Source organism: Euprymna scolopes, chromosome 17 (genome assembly GCF_053919585.1).
Source record: "Euprymna scolopes isolate OS-2025 chromosome 17, ASM5391958v1, whole genome shotgun sequence".
NCBI lineage: Eukaryota > Metazoa > Mollusca > Cephalopoda > Sepiida > Sepiolidae > Euprymna > Euprymna scolopes.
In genome coordinates this window covers 120,875,297-120,893,381 of record NC_136498.1, presented here as the reverse complement: position 1 = coordinate 120,893,381, position 18,085 = coordinate 120,875,297, and the positions used below count along the sequence as shown (strand labels likewise).

Here is an 18,085-nt window from a genome sequence, read left to right as displayed (position 1 = left end):
AAGAAAGAGACATTGATTTTTCTTTCCATAATGTTGATAATGTTGATAAAACAGCTTACATTCTTATCTGGTTGACTCATAAATGTTTTTTTTTTTTACATACGAATATTGCCTGCCATTTGATGGACTCTTTTTTTTTTTTTTTTGTTAGGAATATGCTTTTTTCCTCCGTAGCTAATGTAAAAATTTTGCCATTTTTAGTCATTCATAATTCATTGTTCAGATCATAAATATTTATGTATGGCTACAGTGTTGGGTAACAAAATGGAAAAGTTTTTTGAATTTTTTTTTTTTACGTCTGTAACATGTTTTCTTTAAAACTTCTCTTTACCTCTTCCTCCAACTCTCTCTCTCTCTCTCTTTCTTCCTCTCCCTCTCTGTCTTCCTCTCTCTCTCTTCCTCTCTTTCTCCCTCTCTCTCTCTCCCTCTATCTTTGTCTTCAATATCAGAATATGGCAGCTATGCCCCTGCAAAGAGTAAAAGTCTCTCAATGGGGCCACCTATTTAATGTGCATGGTGACCCATGGTGCTTTGGGACGGGATCCTGGTGATTGAGTAGGTTATAACCCAAGCACAAAAAAGACATAGCTCTGCAACATATGACTTTGACCCTTACTTGGGCTAAGCAGAAGGTCGAGAGGCCCAATCTGATCAATTGGCTGGTCACGTCAAGCCACATCATATACAACCAACTCCAACCCAATAACTTATCCTCCCCCTATCCAGTAATTGTTTTTATCCTTGAATATATGATGCCAAATGGTGGCTGAGGGTCAATCAATTGGGAAGATTAGAACTCCTCTGTCTTCATCTGTACAACTCCAACATAGGCAGGGCTTTGGGGAGTGTGGAGCCACCCTTTAATTGCCATTACTCCCAGGTCCACTTTGACCCGGAGTGGTAGTACCTGTTAGGGTCCCAACTATGGGTTAAATAGAAACCGACTTGAAAACAACAAATATATTCTATTTAAAAATTTTTCTTCAAAATCTTTGGATTCAGCATTAAATAACCTGAAAAGGATTGATATGCTGTAAAACAAAAACAACCAACCAACCAACCAACATAAGCAAATGGTGGCTGAGGGTCAACTCCAACATAGGCAGGGCAAATGGGCCCCCACCCTTTTTATGTTTCAATTTTGGATTTTGAGGTGGGTAGGGTGTGTGGTAGATGAAAACAATCAAAATAAAAATAGAAAAATACACCATCAACCCCTCAAAATACCCTTAAAAGAAATCATTCAGATGATTCTGGCCTCTCTAGTTCAGAGGATGAAAAGAAATGCAAAACAAGGAAAACCACATCACTCATGCATGAAAGAAACTTTCCGAGATTTCTAATTATCGAATTAATAAAAGAGAAGAAAAAAATGGAGAATTATCTTTCCTAATAGAAAAGATAATATCCACCAAATGCAGTCCCAAAATAACTACAAAAAAAAATAAATAAAAGATGAAAATCTGTTAATTGTAGTCACCAATTATAAAGATGCTCTAAACGTTTTGAAAATGGAAAAATTCCATGAGTTCAAATGTAGCCTTTTCACACTAAACACTTCAAAAGGAGAATTCCAAAGCTATGAGTCATCTCTAGCAACAAAAGAGGAAATAAAAACAGAACTAGAAAGCAAGGAGTAGTCAGCCACACCCGTATCACTATCAAAAGATATAATAAAATAATGATGATAAATACATATGTATTGATCTTTAACAACCCTTGAAACACATATCCAAGGAAATAGCAGAAACACTAGAGGATGACCTCCAATCCGTAGTGGAATGGGGACAAAAATGGTTGGTCACATTCAATGCTGCTAAGACTAAGCTTGTTTCCTTCAATAACTACAAGAAATCTTCTCTACCACCAATAGCAATGGCCAAGAACACATTACCTGAAAGTACTTCTTTTAAACTCCTCTGCCTAACGTTTACAGGGAATATGAACTGGAATAGATACATTGAGAGCATTGCCAAGGCTGCTGCAAGGAAGGTTGGCTCCCTCTACCATGCTAGAAAACTACTTACGCCTGACAGTATCCTATACCTCTATAAAGCAACCATTCACCCATGTATGGAGTACTGTTGTCACATCTGGGCTGGAGCATCTGCTGCTTGTCTCTTGCTCCTGGACAGGGTTCAAAAGAGAGTCGCCAACCTGATAAGTCCTGAACTGTCATCTAGGCTTCAACCTCTGTCCCATCGACGAGATGTTGCATCCCTCTGCCTGTTCTACAAATACTTTAATGGTGAATGCTCTGACGAACTGCAAACACTTGTACCTCCCCGACGTAACTACCCCCGACAAACCCGACAAGCTACTAAGTCTAATCCCTTTACAGTAGAGATCCCTAGGTGCAAGAAAGCCTTTTACTCCAATAGTTTCTTCCCCAGAACTGCGGGTCTTTGGAACTCCCTTCCAGGATTCTGCTTTCCCAACTGCAATGATATGCGGAAGTTCAAGTGTAATGTGAACAAACATCTTTCTACTCATCTCCCTTCATAATGACCCCGCTAATTAAGTCCCTGATAGTAGCCCCCTGCTTCAAAGTGGCACTGTGCCTTGTTTGGGGTGAAAATTGAATAAAAAAAGAATAACCCCTAAAATACTGAAAGAAATATCTGAACCCCAAATGTAGAAGTATATTCCATCTCCACTAAAGTGTTTCAATCGACGCAAATATGGACACCACAAAGAAGTATGCAAACGAAAAAAATATGTAGAAAATGCGGTGACAGAAAACCAGATCACACAGAAGAATGCACAAACTGCAGAGAGGGCCTCTCATCCTTTTCTAAAATATTCAAAATATATTTAAAAAAAAAAAAAAAAAAGGAAATAATGAAAGTGGAATTAAAAAAAAAAAAACATAACCTTCCCAGAAACCAGAAAAATAGTAAATACATACTATAAAAAAACAACCCTTATCCCTGAGTGGCTTCCGGGCCTTGATAAGTGGTGATCTCTGTGTAAAAAAAAAAAAAAAAAAAAAAAAAAAAAACACATGTAACAAAAAACTCAAACAAAGCCAACATAATGAAATATATACCCAATACAAAGAACTAATAAACAAACTAATCACACTAAACCATAAAGAATGGCTAGATTTTCAATACAACTTAAAAATATATACCCAAATCTGGATAATAAAACCACAGAAACAACAAATCCAAACCCCAAAAATAAAAACCCACCTACAACAGAAACATTGTAATAAGAATACCACTAAAACCAGTAAAACAAATATCAGAAAGTAATAAAAACACAACCAATGATAAAACAGTAAATAAAGAACATTCCAGATGAGATGAAAGTCAAGCAACCGACACAGAAAATAGATTCCAAATTCTAGAAAAGATGGAAACTGGAAATGCTACGGATAATACTAAAGAAAAAAAAAAAAAAAAGACAAGCACAAATAAACAAGAAGGAAAAAAAAAAAAACCGAACTAGAACCCAAAACATCCCCAACAAAAGCTAGATCTACATCCTGATTCAAACAAAAAAAAAGAAAAACCCCAGCAAGACTCTTCACCAAAAACTCTAACAATAAACAAAAACTCTACCTCCAAAGAGAGATGTAAATTTAAAAAAAAAAAAAAAAAATTTTTCATGGAGAAAAATTAAAAAAAAAAAAAAACAACAAATCATCTAATGGAATAGTTGTGGAATAAAATTAAACTATAATGAACTTATACTTATTTCACACTTCAACCCATCCATTGGCTTCTTACAAGAAACTTTCCTACAAAACAATAGCAATCTCAAAACACCAAACTATGAACAATATAAGTACATCCATAACACAGACTTTCGTGCAAATGGAGGCACCTCAATTTTCGCAAGGAATGACATACCTCAAATTAAGTTTGCTGTCAAAGCCAATCTCCAAGCAATTGCAACTCAAGTAACAATCAATCTGCTCAATATACCTTCTCTTCCCATGAACCAATAACAGGAGACGGACTAGAAAGTTTAATCAAACAATTACCATCACTGTTCATCCTTGTAAGAGACTTTAATTGCCACATGGGAATGTAAAGTAACAAACTGAAAAGGTAATAAAATTGAAAAATTAATAAAAATGATGTCTGCCTCCTCAGCCAAAAGAATCCCATATGCATAAACCTAATAAATGTATCAATAAGTGCAATTAACTTCAAGCTTTATGGATTACGCATGGAGCACCTATGAAGAACCAAGCGACCATTATCCTATTATAATCAACTACAACAACACCATCTATAACCAAACACCCAGATAGAATACAAACAAAGCCAACCCTATTCACTTCAATTAACAAAACATCAAATCCAAATGGAAGAATTCACGCAAGTATTTATCACAATAGCCAAAAAAAAAATGCATCCCTAAATATTCCCCTCCTAGCAAAAAAAAAAAAAATACATGATTCAATCCAGAATGCAAAACAGCAATCAAACAAAGGCATTTTTAAGAAATTTTATACATCACTAGCCTCGAAAATTATGTTTGAGAAGTCTTCATAAATAAGGAACATGTAACAACTATATTATTCCACCTTGAGGAAGCATATGAAACCACTTGGAAATATGGTATCTTAAATCTCCACAACATTTGACTAAGAGACAGACTGCCTGAATTCATAAAGAACTTAAAAGATAGATCCTTCCAAGTACACATAGACTCCACCCTATCAAACCTGCAAAATCAAGAAGGAATACCTCAAGGCAGCTATTATCAACAACTCTCTTCAACATTAAAATTAATATAATAAAATAACTCACCCCCAACATCACAGCTCGTTATACGTAGATAACTGCCTAATCAGCTATAGATTGAAATACATTCAAACATTGAAAGAACATTACAGCACTACATTAATAAAATTAATCGATTTTTTGACAAGAAATTAAACTTTTTGCCTCAAAAACCAAATGCAATAAAGCATTACAACCCTTACAAGTCATAGTCTACACAGATTGGGGAGCCGACAAAAACACGCTCATCAAACTGTACAGATCTAATCCACAAGGAAATTATATTTAAAAATCCTAAACACAATATGCCACTCTGGACTAAGACTAGCACTGGGGACATTCCAAACCTCTCCTATAAAATGTCTTTATCCAGAAGTACATGAAACTCCTCCATAATTTAGAAACTAAAACCTTGGACTAAAATATTACACAAAATTAATAGCCAATCCCACCAATCCAGTGCACAAGAGTACTTAAACCCAATTCATAAACACCTCTTCAAACAAAAAGAAAATATTATTAAAAGTTTTAGACTCAGAATAAAACCCATTTCCAAAGAAATAAATCTATTCATAACCAAAATCTATGAAACTGTCCTCTTCAAAACCTGTCCCTGGAAAATAATATAGACTTAAGCTTAAGTAAATATGCAAAAAAAAAAAAAAATCCACTAAATAACTTTCCAAGATGTAGAAAAAATCAGAGATAAATATCCAGACCACATACACATCTATACAGGTCCAAAGAAAATCATACAACAGCCAATGCTGCAGTACCCAATAAGTCAATTAAAAAAAAAAAAAAAAAAAAAAAAAAACTCCCAAAAGAAACTTTCCATTTTTAGTGCAGAAATACATGCACTAATCTTAGCATTCAGTCGAATCTCCAACAACAAAAATCCCAAATACATAATCTTTTCAGACTCTCAATCTGCCCTAAAAGCAATTAAAGATAAAAAGATAAACAATCCTCTAACTGCAAAACTACTCCACAAATTAACACAATTAAACAAAAAGAGATTATTTTCTAATGGATACCAGACCATACCGTTATCCAAGAAAATGAAATAGCTGATTCAGCAGAAAAAACTTTACTTAAGCATTCCAACTGATTCAAATTTCAAAATTCCTAACCCAGATCTTAAAAAAACACATCAATACATACACAATGGAAAAATGGTAAACTTAAACAACAAAAAATTATATGGAATAATGCCAAAAATTAAAAAAGCAGGAACAAAACACCAAACTAAACAAAAGAAGTCACACTAGCTACAATAAAAATGGGTCACATACTCATTTAACCCACTCATATCTTTTGAGAAAAGAAAATCAACCCATTTGTATACCATGTCAAGCTCCACTCACAATTAAACACAGTCTACTTGAATACCCTGACTTTATAACAACAAGGGGGAGATGGTCAGAAAAATAGCAGGAAAAAATACAAAGAACCCTACTAAACACCTTATATGCGACAACACAAAGATTACTGACAAACAAAATATCGCAAATAAGTTAGCTGAACAATTCTCAATGAATTCATCATCAAAAAACCAAAATAAAAAATTCCAAGCTATAAAAAAAAAATGAAGAAAAAATAAAAATAAACTTCAAATCAAAAAATGAAGAAAATTACAACCAATTACTCAATAGCGCAGAACTAGAGGAGGCAATAAACAAATCTCACGATACAGCAATCGGCCCTGATGAGATCCATTACCAATTTCTCAAAAAAAACGACCAAAACCATCACTAGACTACTTACTACAAATTTACAATGAAATATGGATAAATAACAGTATCCCAAAAAACTGGAAGCAGGCAATAGTAATCCCAATACCCAAACCAAAAGATCATACAAACCCAACAGACTACCGACCCATTGCACTCACTAGTTGTTTGTGCAAAACATTCGAGAGAATGATTAATGAAAGACTAAATTGGTACTTGGAAAGCAAAAATCTGATTACAGAAAGTCAGTCGAGTTTCTGGAAAAATAGAAGCCTCACCGACCACTTAATAAAACTGAAAACACGCATAAGAGAAGCATTTGCAAACAAAGGAACATCTAATAGCAATTTCTTTTTTGACATGCAAAAGGCGTATGACACTGCTTGGAAATACGGAATCCAAAAAGACCTGTATGAACTAAGACTTAGGGGCAGAATGCCAGAAATTTCTTAACAAATAGAACCTTCTAAGTACGGATGGACACACTTTTTCAATCCACAAAGATCAAGAAATGGGTGTCCCCTAAAGCAGTATCCTATCTGTCACCCTCTTCAACGTTAAACAATATCATAAAAAACATAGACCCAGGAATTGAAAACGCCCTATATGTGGACGACCTACTTATATACTACCAATCTAAATATATACAAACAGCCAAACACAAACTACAACTTTGCCTGAATAAAATAAACAAATGGGCTATATAAAACGGATTTACATTCTCAGAGGAAAAAACTAAATGCATCCATTTCTGCAAACTACGAAAATTCCACCACAACCCCAATCTGAAACTGGATAACAAGAATATCCCACTCATCGACCAACATAAATATTTAGGTATATATTCGATAAAAAATTGACTTTTATACCACATATAAAATATTTCAAAACAAAATGCCAAAAGACAATGCAATTGATCAAAGTCCTAGCACACACCGATTGGGATGCAAACAAAGTCACATTATTGAAACTATACCAAACTCTAATTAGATCTAAAATGGATTACGGATGCTTCATATATGGAGCAGCAAGGAAGTTCTACATAAAAGAACTAAATACAATTCATCATCAAGGATTAAGATCGGCCTTGGGAGAATTTAGAACCTCTCCAGTAGAAAGCCTCTACATAGAGGTTCATGAGCCTCCACTGATACTAAGACGACAGAAGTTTGTGCTACAATATTACTTAAAGCTAGCATCATGTCCAGCAAATCCAGCATCCCAATGTACCCTCCATCCACAATACACACACCTCTTCAACAGAAAAGAAAATATCATCAAACCCTTTAGCTTCCGCATAAAAAACCTCCTCACAGAAGCCCAAATAAACATAACAAAAATACATAAATATAACAAATCAAAAACTCCACCCTAGATGATCAAACAACCACACATAATATTAAAATTAAATAAATATCCCAAAACGAAAACCCACCCATCAATCTTCCATGAAGAACTACTTAATATCCAGAACACATATAACCCGTTCTCAAAGAGAGAAGACAAAGCCTAGGAGAATGGACTCCACTCTGTTGCTTTTGATGCCGAAGTAAACCACACATGCTTCCATACATGCAGGAGTCACATATAGCAGTTAACTACGTCACGGCCTGCATTTGATTCTTGGCCGCCATCTTGGTTACTAATTTGAACTACGCCGCCATCTTTGTTCAACACAATGTCTCAAAACTTAACACAACCCACCTCAACAATGGAGACAAAGTAGGGTGCACAGTCATCCACAAAAAAATAAAACTAAAGGAAAGACTCTCAAACGAATATTCTATTTTCAGCGCAGAAGCAACAGCCGTAGATTTGGCACTAAATATAATAAGCAACGATGACCATCAAAAATATCTCGTACTTACAGACTCGCTCTCAATACTAAGAAAAAAAAAAAACTGACAAATCCACTCATTACAAAGCTGCTAAACAAAATAGATGCCATAAAAAAAAACATTTTTTGCTGGATACCAAGCCATCATATCAGCATCTACATGAATGAACAAGCAGATAAGGTAGCAAAGCAATCCTTGCAACAAAACCACATAAGTGGAAAAATCCCCCATACAAACCTAAAGACTAAAATAAACATACATATATATATATATATATATATATATATATATATATTTTTTTTTTTTTTTTTTTTACACGGTGGTCACCACTTATCAAGGCCCGGAAGCCACTCAGGGATAAGGGTTATTGCAAGTACAGTACGTTAGTGTGGAGATTTAATGAAGTGTTTACTTAAGAGGACGGTTCATTAGGAATTTGTTAACGTGGGACTTAAAGACATCCAAGTTGTAGTCAGGTGGGACGCAGGCAGACGGAACAGAGTTCCACAGGCGTGCAGTTCTAAGAAAGAAGCTTTGTTCATGGAATCCACGTTTTTGATTTAGGCACAGATAAAGAGTGGGGGAAATTTTTCACAGTGGATTTAGCTAGATGGGTGTTTTTCATGAAAGATTGGCGAGGGGGAGGGGGACCAGAGATTTGAGTTCAGACGAGCACCTGCCATGGAAATAACGATAAAACAAGGATAGGCTCGCAACGAAGAAGAATTTGAAGAGAAAATGGCAAGAAAACTGGAGCTCATGTACAGAAAACAAATTATTCCAAATAACACCAAATATTGGAACAAGAGGCACCAAAAAGTTAAAAGAAGAGGTAGTAATAGGTCGCATTCCCATTACTAAAAGGGGAGGAGTCACCTATCTGTATAACGTGTCAAGAACCCTACACAATACACCATATACTGACAAACTGCATTGACCTTGAACAAACCCGAACAAAGTATTACCAAGAAAACAATCTAAAAACAATATTAAACAAGATCGATCCCCAAAAAATTATCAATTTTCTGAAAGAGATTAAAATATACACTAAAATATAAGAAAAGGTTCCCCCTTCACAAAAAAAAAACATTAAGAAGAACAAACCAATATATAACAAAACATAACTAACGTTTCGGCATTAAATGACCCAAAAGTGGTTGACATACCGTAAAACAGAACAAACAAACATTCACAAACACCTGGTTCTATAATGTGCTGTGAGAATTAAATAATTAGCCGTAATGTAAAAAAGTTTGGGAACTACTGGTTTAGTGTCATAAACAGGATGTATTAATTTTCTGAAAGAGATTAAAATATACACTTAAATATAAGAAAAGGTCCCCCCTTCACAAAAACAAAACCTTAAGAAAAACAAACCAATATATAACACATCATAACTAACGTTTCAGCATTGAATAACTCCAAAGTGGTTGATATGCCATAAAACAAAACAAAAACAAACATATAGTTTACATAAAGGAAAAAAAAAAAAACGTTTAGGATCTATTCAAGAAAAACAAACACCACACTATACTTTCATACCTTAAAAATACTAGCCTTTATCAAAAACTTTAAAAAAGAACATATTAGTCATATATCAGCTAGAACTATATTCTAACATTTCTTAAGTTTCTGAAGTGCATGAACAAGAGACGGGAGTGCCCCAGGGCAGTATAATATCCGTTACACTCTTCTTGCTAAAAATCAATAGTATTGGTAAATTAGTGACCACAAACATTGATAAATCCCTCTTTGTAGACGACTTTTCAATCACCTATTCATCCACTAATATGTTAACAATAGAAAAAAAAAATTACAGGAATGCCTTAACAAAATAGAGAAATGGGCTGATGAAAATGGATTTAAAAACCAAAACAGTTTGCATGCACTTTTGCAAAAGAAAGAGGATATTATCATAACCCACAACTAAAAATTAATAACAACGCAATACCAATGGTACAGCAAACCAAATACCTGGGGATGATCCTGAATAACAAATTTAGCTTCAAGCCACATATAGAAACACTCAAAAAATAAAAATGCCAAAAAGCATTAAACATACTAAAGATAATATCACACACAAACTGGGGATCAGACAGGGAAACCATGCTCCTACTATATAGAGCACTCATTAGACCTAAATAGGACTATGGTTGCATTATATATAACTCAACAAGGAAATCATATCTAGAGAAACTCCAGCCCATACAAAACTAAGCATTCAGACTGTTTAGGAGCCTTCCGAACATCACCTATTCAAAGCCTGCACAGAGAATCTAATGAACTCCCCCTCCACCTGAGATGGGAAAAACTCTCTCTCCAATATACGCTTAAACTTAAGTCTACCAGAAAATCCTGCTCATGAAAAAATATATACATCAATGTATAAACATTTCTATACCAGCAAACCTACAGCTATTAAACCTCTGAGATATCGCCTTAAAAAGGCTATTACAGAAGGATACGAAGAACCAAAAAACATACAAACTTACACAATTAATAATACTCCACCATGGACAATCACAGTCATATATAGACATGACTATTAAAACGGCTAAAAAACAGACTAACTACCAAACCTATTAAAACAAATTCCTAGAACTTAGGGATAAATACTCCACATACAAAACTATCTATACAGATGGCTAAAAAAATAACTGAAAGAGTAGGAGCAGCAGCAAAAATGCATAATATACACAAGCAAGTCCGATTACTGGATGGTGCCTCTATATACACCGCAGAGTTACAGGCTATTAAGATGGCTCTAGAACTAGTCCGAGAGTCTAGCGAGAATAAATTCCTTATCTTCAGTGACTCCATGTCCAGCTTAATGGCATTGAAAGAAAGGAACATAAACCACCCGTACATCCTGGAAATTATGGAAATATACCAACACCAAGTAAAGGAAGATAAAACAACAATATTAGCATGGATACCGAGTCATGTCGGCATAAAAGGGAATTCAGAAGCTGACAAACTGGCTAAGGACGCAACAAACTTGACTCCATCAAACATAAAAATACCATACACAGATAGGAAAAACAAAATAAACTCCTATATAAAAACCAAATGGTAAAAACTATGGAACGAACAACTAAACAACAAACTTAGAGAAATACAACCGAATGTTGGTCAAGATAGGACCATAATACCAATACGAAAATTAGACACTATATTTACCAGAATTCGAATTGGTCATTCAAGACTAACTCCTGAATACCTTCTGAAAGTAGAAGCTATCCCCCAATGTAGAACCTGTCAACATCCACTAACCATTAACCACATAATAATGGAATGCAAAAAATATGAAAATATTCGTGAAATATTTCAAAGAACAAAATCTTCAAGCAATATTTGGAAAACCTTATAAAATATTAGATTTTCTAAGAAGAATTAAACTTTTGGAACACATTTGAAAGGAAAAAAAGCCTAGAAAAAGACGGACTTAGAAATACTAAGTCTTAATTAAAAACAATTTATCACCTAAAGACTCAATGAAGAATACTTACTTCACATTTCATGGCATGAAATGACCTATAGGGTTGATATGCCATTAAACAAAAACTTACCTTATCTTACTATTCCTACTCTTATTTTTCCTATTAATACTTCAACTCCCACTTCTTTAGGTCCTGGATATGACCTTAAACTATATCTAGTGGTGAGGCCCCAGCATGCAGGCTTTGGGGAGTGTGGAGCTACCCTTTAATTACCATTGCTCCCAGGTCCACTCTGACCCGGAGTGGTAGTACTTGTTAGGGTCCCAATTATGGGTTAAATAGAAACCGACTTGAAAACAACAAATATATTCTATTGAAAGATTTTTCTTAAATCTTTGGATTCGGCATTAAATAACCTGAAAAGTGTTGATATGCCGTAAAACAACCAACCACACACACACACACACACACACACAATCCTCTCTCTCACACACACACACACTATCCTCTCTCACACACACACACACACACACACACAATCCTCTCTCACACACACACAATCCTCTCTCACACACACACACACAATCCTCTCTCACACACACACACACGCACAATCCTCTCTCTCACACACACACGCACAATCCTCTCTCTCACACACACACGCACAATCCTCTCTCTCACACACACACACGCACAATCCTCTCTCTCACACACACACACGCACAATCCTCTCTCTCACACACACATGCACAATCCTCTCTCTCACACACACACACAATCCTCTCTCTCACACACACACACAATCCTCTCACACACACACACACACAATCCTCTCACACACACACACACAATCCTCTCACACACACACACAATCCTCTCACACACACACACACAATCCTCTCACACACACACACACACACAATCCTCTCACACACACACACACACAATCCTCTCACACACACACACACAATCCTCACACGCACACTATCCTCTCTCTCTCTCTCACACTATCCTCTCTCTCTCTCTCACACTATCCTCTCTCTCTCACACTATCCTCTCTCTCTCTCACACTATCCTCTCTCTCTCACACTATCCTCTCTCTCTCACACTATCCTCTCTCTCTTTCTCACACACTATCCTCTCTCTCTTTCTCACACACTATCCTCTCTCTCTTTCTCACACACTATCCTCTCTCTCTCTCTCTCTCTCTCTCTCTCTCTCTCTCTCTTTCTCACACACTATCCTCTCTCTCTCTCTCTCTTTCTCACACACTATCCTCTCTCTCTCACGCTATCCTCTTTCTCTAACACACACTATCCCCCCTCTCTCTCTCACTTCATCCTCTCTTTCACACACACACTATCCCCTCTTTCTCTCACACTATTGGATCTCATTTCTCCCACTCTTTATATCTGCTTCTTTCTCTCTCCTCTTATCCTTTCCCTTCCTCCTACCATCTCTCTCTCTCTCTCTCTCTCTCTCTCTCTCTCTCTCTCTCTCTCTCTCTACATTACTTGAGTTAATTAACTGATTAAGTAGTCAGTACGATTATTTTTTCCTTTTAAATTTTTGATGGGTACTCTTAGTATTTGATTGCCGAAATCCTATTTTTATCATTAAACTGTAACATTGGTTTAGAAAGGGAGACAGGTAGGGAGGGTGTGGTTAAACTATGTAGTTTATTTCAAATCTGTCACTTTTTTTTTCCATCTTTGGAGTTTTTCTACGCAATATCAAACTCACTCCAACATGACCGGTAAGAGACACATGACTTAACTGGGTTATGTGTTAAAAATAGTAACCGGAGGCGGAGGGGGGGTATTTTCTTTCAAAGAATATTTTTATAGCTTGACTATCATGATATTTTCTGGAAGCGTGGGATGTAGTAAGCCAAAGAAATTTCCTTTTATCTTTTCTCTATTTTCTGTACGAGGATCGCGATCAAAAGTCAATTCTTTCCGTGTATGTATTGTTGGCAAGATTTTGTTTTTATTTTTTGCTTCCTTACATCAAGTGGCTTCATGCCATGTTGAGAGCAATTTCCATGATTTTTTTTTTTTTTTTAATCACGTTGACCTTGAAATGATTATTATATTTCGACTTATAAGGAACAGATGAAATTAAGGTACTAATAGTAAATTTTTGAATCCAGGGGGGGAAAAAACTTGTTTTTATTGAAATTTTTTTTTTTTTTTTTTTTTTTAATTTTTTAATATTACAATTATTCGATCATAAATGAGTCAGGAGACTAGAAGAAGTGTGTAGAAAGTTTTTACTAAAAACGCGATTGAGGACGAGGACTGGAGTAGGTAAAAGACAATATTGCATGTTCTTTTTTTATTCATAAAATAACTTTACTAGTCTCTTACATAAACTGAAGTTGCAATTGTGCCTCTGTGTGTGTGTCTCTGGCTAAATGTAAGAAACTACACAAGATACATTGAGAAACCTTACATCAGATTAAATATATATGATGTGTGTGTGTGTGTATATATATATATATATATATATATATAAAGCTGAATGTCTGTGTGTGTCTCTGATCACGAATAGGCTCCTATATGGTTGACTTTTTTAAAAAACTGATTCCATATATAGAAAATGTATCGAGACACAGGAAAGGGTATGTTTGATCTGGCAGAACGGTGGTTCATTAAAATTGTGGGGTCTGCATTCGTGCCTGGTCCACAAAGTATGTAAATAAAAAAATTAAAATATTAAAAAAAAAAAAAAAACAACGTTTACAAGTTTTTTTGATATAGATGTACATAATAATACTTTGATAAGTATGTTTTAACTTAAATAGGGATGGTATAATAAAATTGTGGGGCCTGCGTTCGCGCCTGGCCTCCATAGAATGAAAATAGGTACAAACTTTAATAAAGACTTTTCATATCTATCTGCGTAAGTATACTTTGATAATTATGTTTCAGTTTGAAAAAATATGGTATAATAAAATTATGGGTGTTCATTCACGCCTGACCTCCATAGAATGGAAATATGTCACAAAGTTTAATAAGGTTTTTTAATATAGATCCACAGAATATTGTGATAAGTGTTTCAGTGTGAACAGGTATGGTATAATAAATTATGGGGTTTATCTATTTTATTTTTACTTTCATCATATTTTGCTTTGGTTTTGATAGCCCCAAATTTGAAGCTATCTCTTTACAACCCTTCCTTTTCATAACCTATCATACTTTCATAAATCAGAGTTCATTTTCTGTAGGCTGTTTTTGAACCCAGTCAACGACGGGTACTTTTGCTAGTGTATATATATGCCTTTTGGATTATTTTGGACCATTTGGAATTTACCCATTGGATTGAAATTTTAAATTCAACCGTTTTGGATTTTACCATTTTTGGATTTTTACCCCTCACCGGACTGTCCATTCATGTGAAATCTTTTTATCATTTTTCTTTTGCCTCCTGTTCCCCTTACCTCACCTTTTTTTTTAACCAAGTAAGATCTGTGACTTACTTGTAGTTTCATTAAATACTTTTATATGCAAAATCCGATCCTGCATTTTGCTAATTCCTGCCCTCTGATGAGAAGGAGAGTATTTCTTCGAAACTCCGCGGATTAAGGACTATCCACTTATCTTGTGTTTCCTTTTTTAAAATTAAATATGTTTTTAACTCTTTTTCAAGATGTCTTTTAACATGTTTTATTAATCATTTGTTCATATTATAAGCTCTATTTCCTTTTCGGTTTTATTGAGCTTTTATATCTGGCTGAGTTTATTTTACTTGTAAATATTAACTCTTTAATATTTATAATATATTTTAAGTTTACCATTTTGATTACCTTGGTAAACTTATTGTAATTTTTTTATTATATATATATATATATATATATATATGAACCTCCAACTGATTGTGAAGAACGGAGCACAAAATCGGTGACGTCAGCACATGTGTTAACTATACAAAGTTTTCAATAAGTATGGGACAGAAGAAGCGACTTAATGACTTTTAAAAAAACTTCTTTTTTTTTTTTTTTTTTTTTTTTTGCAAGCTGCAATTAATAATTAATCTTTTTTTGTTATAATTTTGTTAGGTTTTAAGATTTACACAAATAATATAATTATTAAAAAATATATAAAATATATATAAACTAGCAGTCCGACCGGCGTTGCCTCGTCATAAAATATGCATAAATATTATATTTTAATTTGGTTTCGATATTTATCTAAACAAACAAAAAAAAAAAATTATAAATATTAGGCTGCGTACTATTATAATTTACAATAATTGTTATTATAGAGTTTAATGATTAATAATATTATAAATATTTGTATGTTAAATATAAAATACTAGCAGGGGTACCCGGCGTTGCCCGGGTGTTTGGAGGTGTGTATATAAGAGAAAGTGACCCTGTTTTAATATTATAAAAAAAACACACGAGGTTAAAAAAAAATTGGAAAAACCAAAATGAAGCAAAACAGTGAACAAACGTGAAAAAAAAGGTGTAAAAGGGGGAAAAAAAAAAGTTTAGGTAGGAAGATAGGCTCGAACCCAAAGCATCGAGGCTAAGGCGGAAAAGAAAAAAGCCTCACACGTTACCCCTACGCCAAAGACACATACAATTGAGAAGGAACAAAATTAAACCTTTAAAAACACTTGCAGGTGGTTTAAACTAACTTAAATGTTTTCTAGGTCAAATATGACTTCATTGTCGTAGTAGCAGGAGGAGAGAAAATGAAGGAACGATTTTTTCGGCACCCCTTCTTGTAGAAAAGGGTCCAATTTAGGGTGAAGGAATTAATGTTTTTGGCCAATTTTTCGATATTTGTCGTCCAAGATGTTGAGCTTCAAAATGATACCGAACTCATGAAAATCCGTCGCCTCTATCGAAAGTTTTTGCAAGACATACAAACACATACATACATACAAACATTTTCGCTTTTATATATATAAACTAGCGGGGGGGGGGTACCCGGCGTTGCCCGGGTGTTTGGAGGTGTGTGTGGTTTTAGGTAAATCAAAACAGCGGGGTGTTTGTGTCGGGGGGGTAAAATAAAAAAAAGTTTTGGTAGATAAGTATGAAGGATCGAACCTGAACCCTTGAGTCGATGTTGGAAATTAAAGTGTGAAAAAAAAAACGTGCAACGTTAACCACTTGGCCACCACGAAATAGTAACAGAAACATGTTTGAATTTATTTAAGTATTAAAACTTGGCACTTAATGAGGTAACTTTGACTGCGGGGGCAGTATTTTTTTTTTTTTTTTTTTTTTTTTCCCCAAGATGTTGTGGGGAAAATCAGCTCCCCATAAAAAGGGGATTGTCCAAATTGAATAGCAATTGTCTCATATAAGGAAAAACTCCACATTGATCACAGCTGATTGCATTCGGACATTTCCGAAAAAATGCCGCCAGAATTAGTTTCGCTTTTATTATACTAAAAAGCTTAATGCACATGCGGCGATTGAAAAATTTTGAATATTTATCTTTTCAAAGTCGAGTAAATTAAATAAACAGGCGACCCCCATTGTACCTATTTACTATGCCTCCCCACGGGACAGAGTTAGACACCAGGGTCGTTTTTTAACGTGGAGAAAAGGTACAAAAATAAAAATTGTCTCAGTCGTGAAGGGTTTCTCCTCCACCGAAAGAGAACAAGAAATTGAAGTGCAGCATCTGAAGAATAGATACTACACTTTGATCTTGTCCCGAAGGCCAAGAAAATTATGATTTAGACGTGATATAAAGTTTTAAGAAGTGAATCGACCGATCGCTTCTCTGAAAAAAAGCCTTTTACAGACATACATACACACATTTTCGCTTTTATATTTATAGATAGATTAGCATTTGAACATTAGTCATTGAAAAAAGAACGAAAATAAAAACTTATTTTTATTTTTTATTAAACAAATCGTAGATGCTAATAAAAATGGTGCTTATGCGCTTATGTCACCATGCTATTTTTTAAATCGTATTTTCAAGTTAAATTTTATTGTTTTATGATATTTTTTATCACATTGTTAGATGAAAGCACAAAATAGTTACAAAACTCCCTCTCCATATTAAGAATGGCTTTCTAAATGTTATTATTTTAGCATAGTAACATAAGTGCATAAGTTCCAAAAAGGTAATTTCTCATATATTACAAAAAAAAAAAAAAATAGTTCATGTTATTGTTAGTGATATCGATATAAGTTTAAGAAAAAACCTGCAAAAACAATCAAAATTTACACGTTAATCGATAAACTTTTTATGTTTGATGCAGAAATTTCTTAATAAATTAAAAAAAAAAAATGGATAAAAAATAATACAAGACTTACCTTTTGTAAAACAAACAATACATACTCTGTTGACGAAAATTAACGGGTT

At 34.5% G+C, this 18,085-nt stretch overlaps 1 protein-coding gene across 9 annotated transcripts in view; it reads left to right on the top strand.

Annotated features, from left to right (window-relative positions):
- LOC145296946 (choline-phosphate cytidylyltransferase A-like) overlaps positions 1-18,085 on the top strand; it is a 241,808-nt gene that overhangs the window by 146,819 nt on the left and 76,904 nt on the right. The window contains exon 1 of one of the 9 annotated variants that reach the window (XM_080143164.1): positions 13,575-13,712. The exons of the other annotated variants lie outside the window; for them this stretch is intronic. The gene's annotated coding sequence lies outside the window, so the exon portion shown is untranslated. Of the gene's footprint in view, positions 1-13,574; positions 13,713-18,085 lie in introns of those variants that run through there. 9 annotated transcript variants of the gene reach the window in all.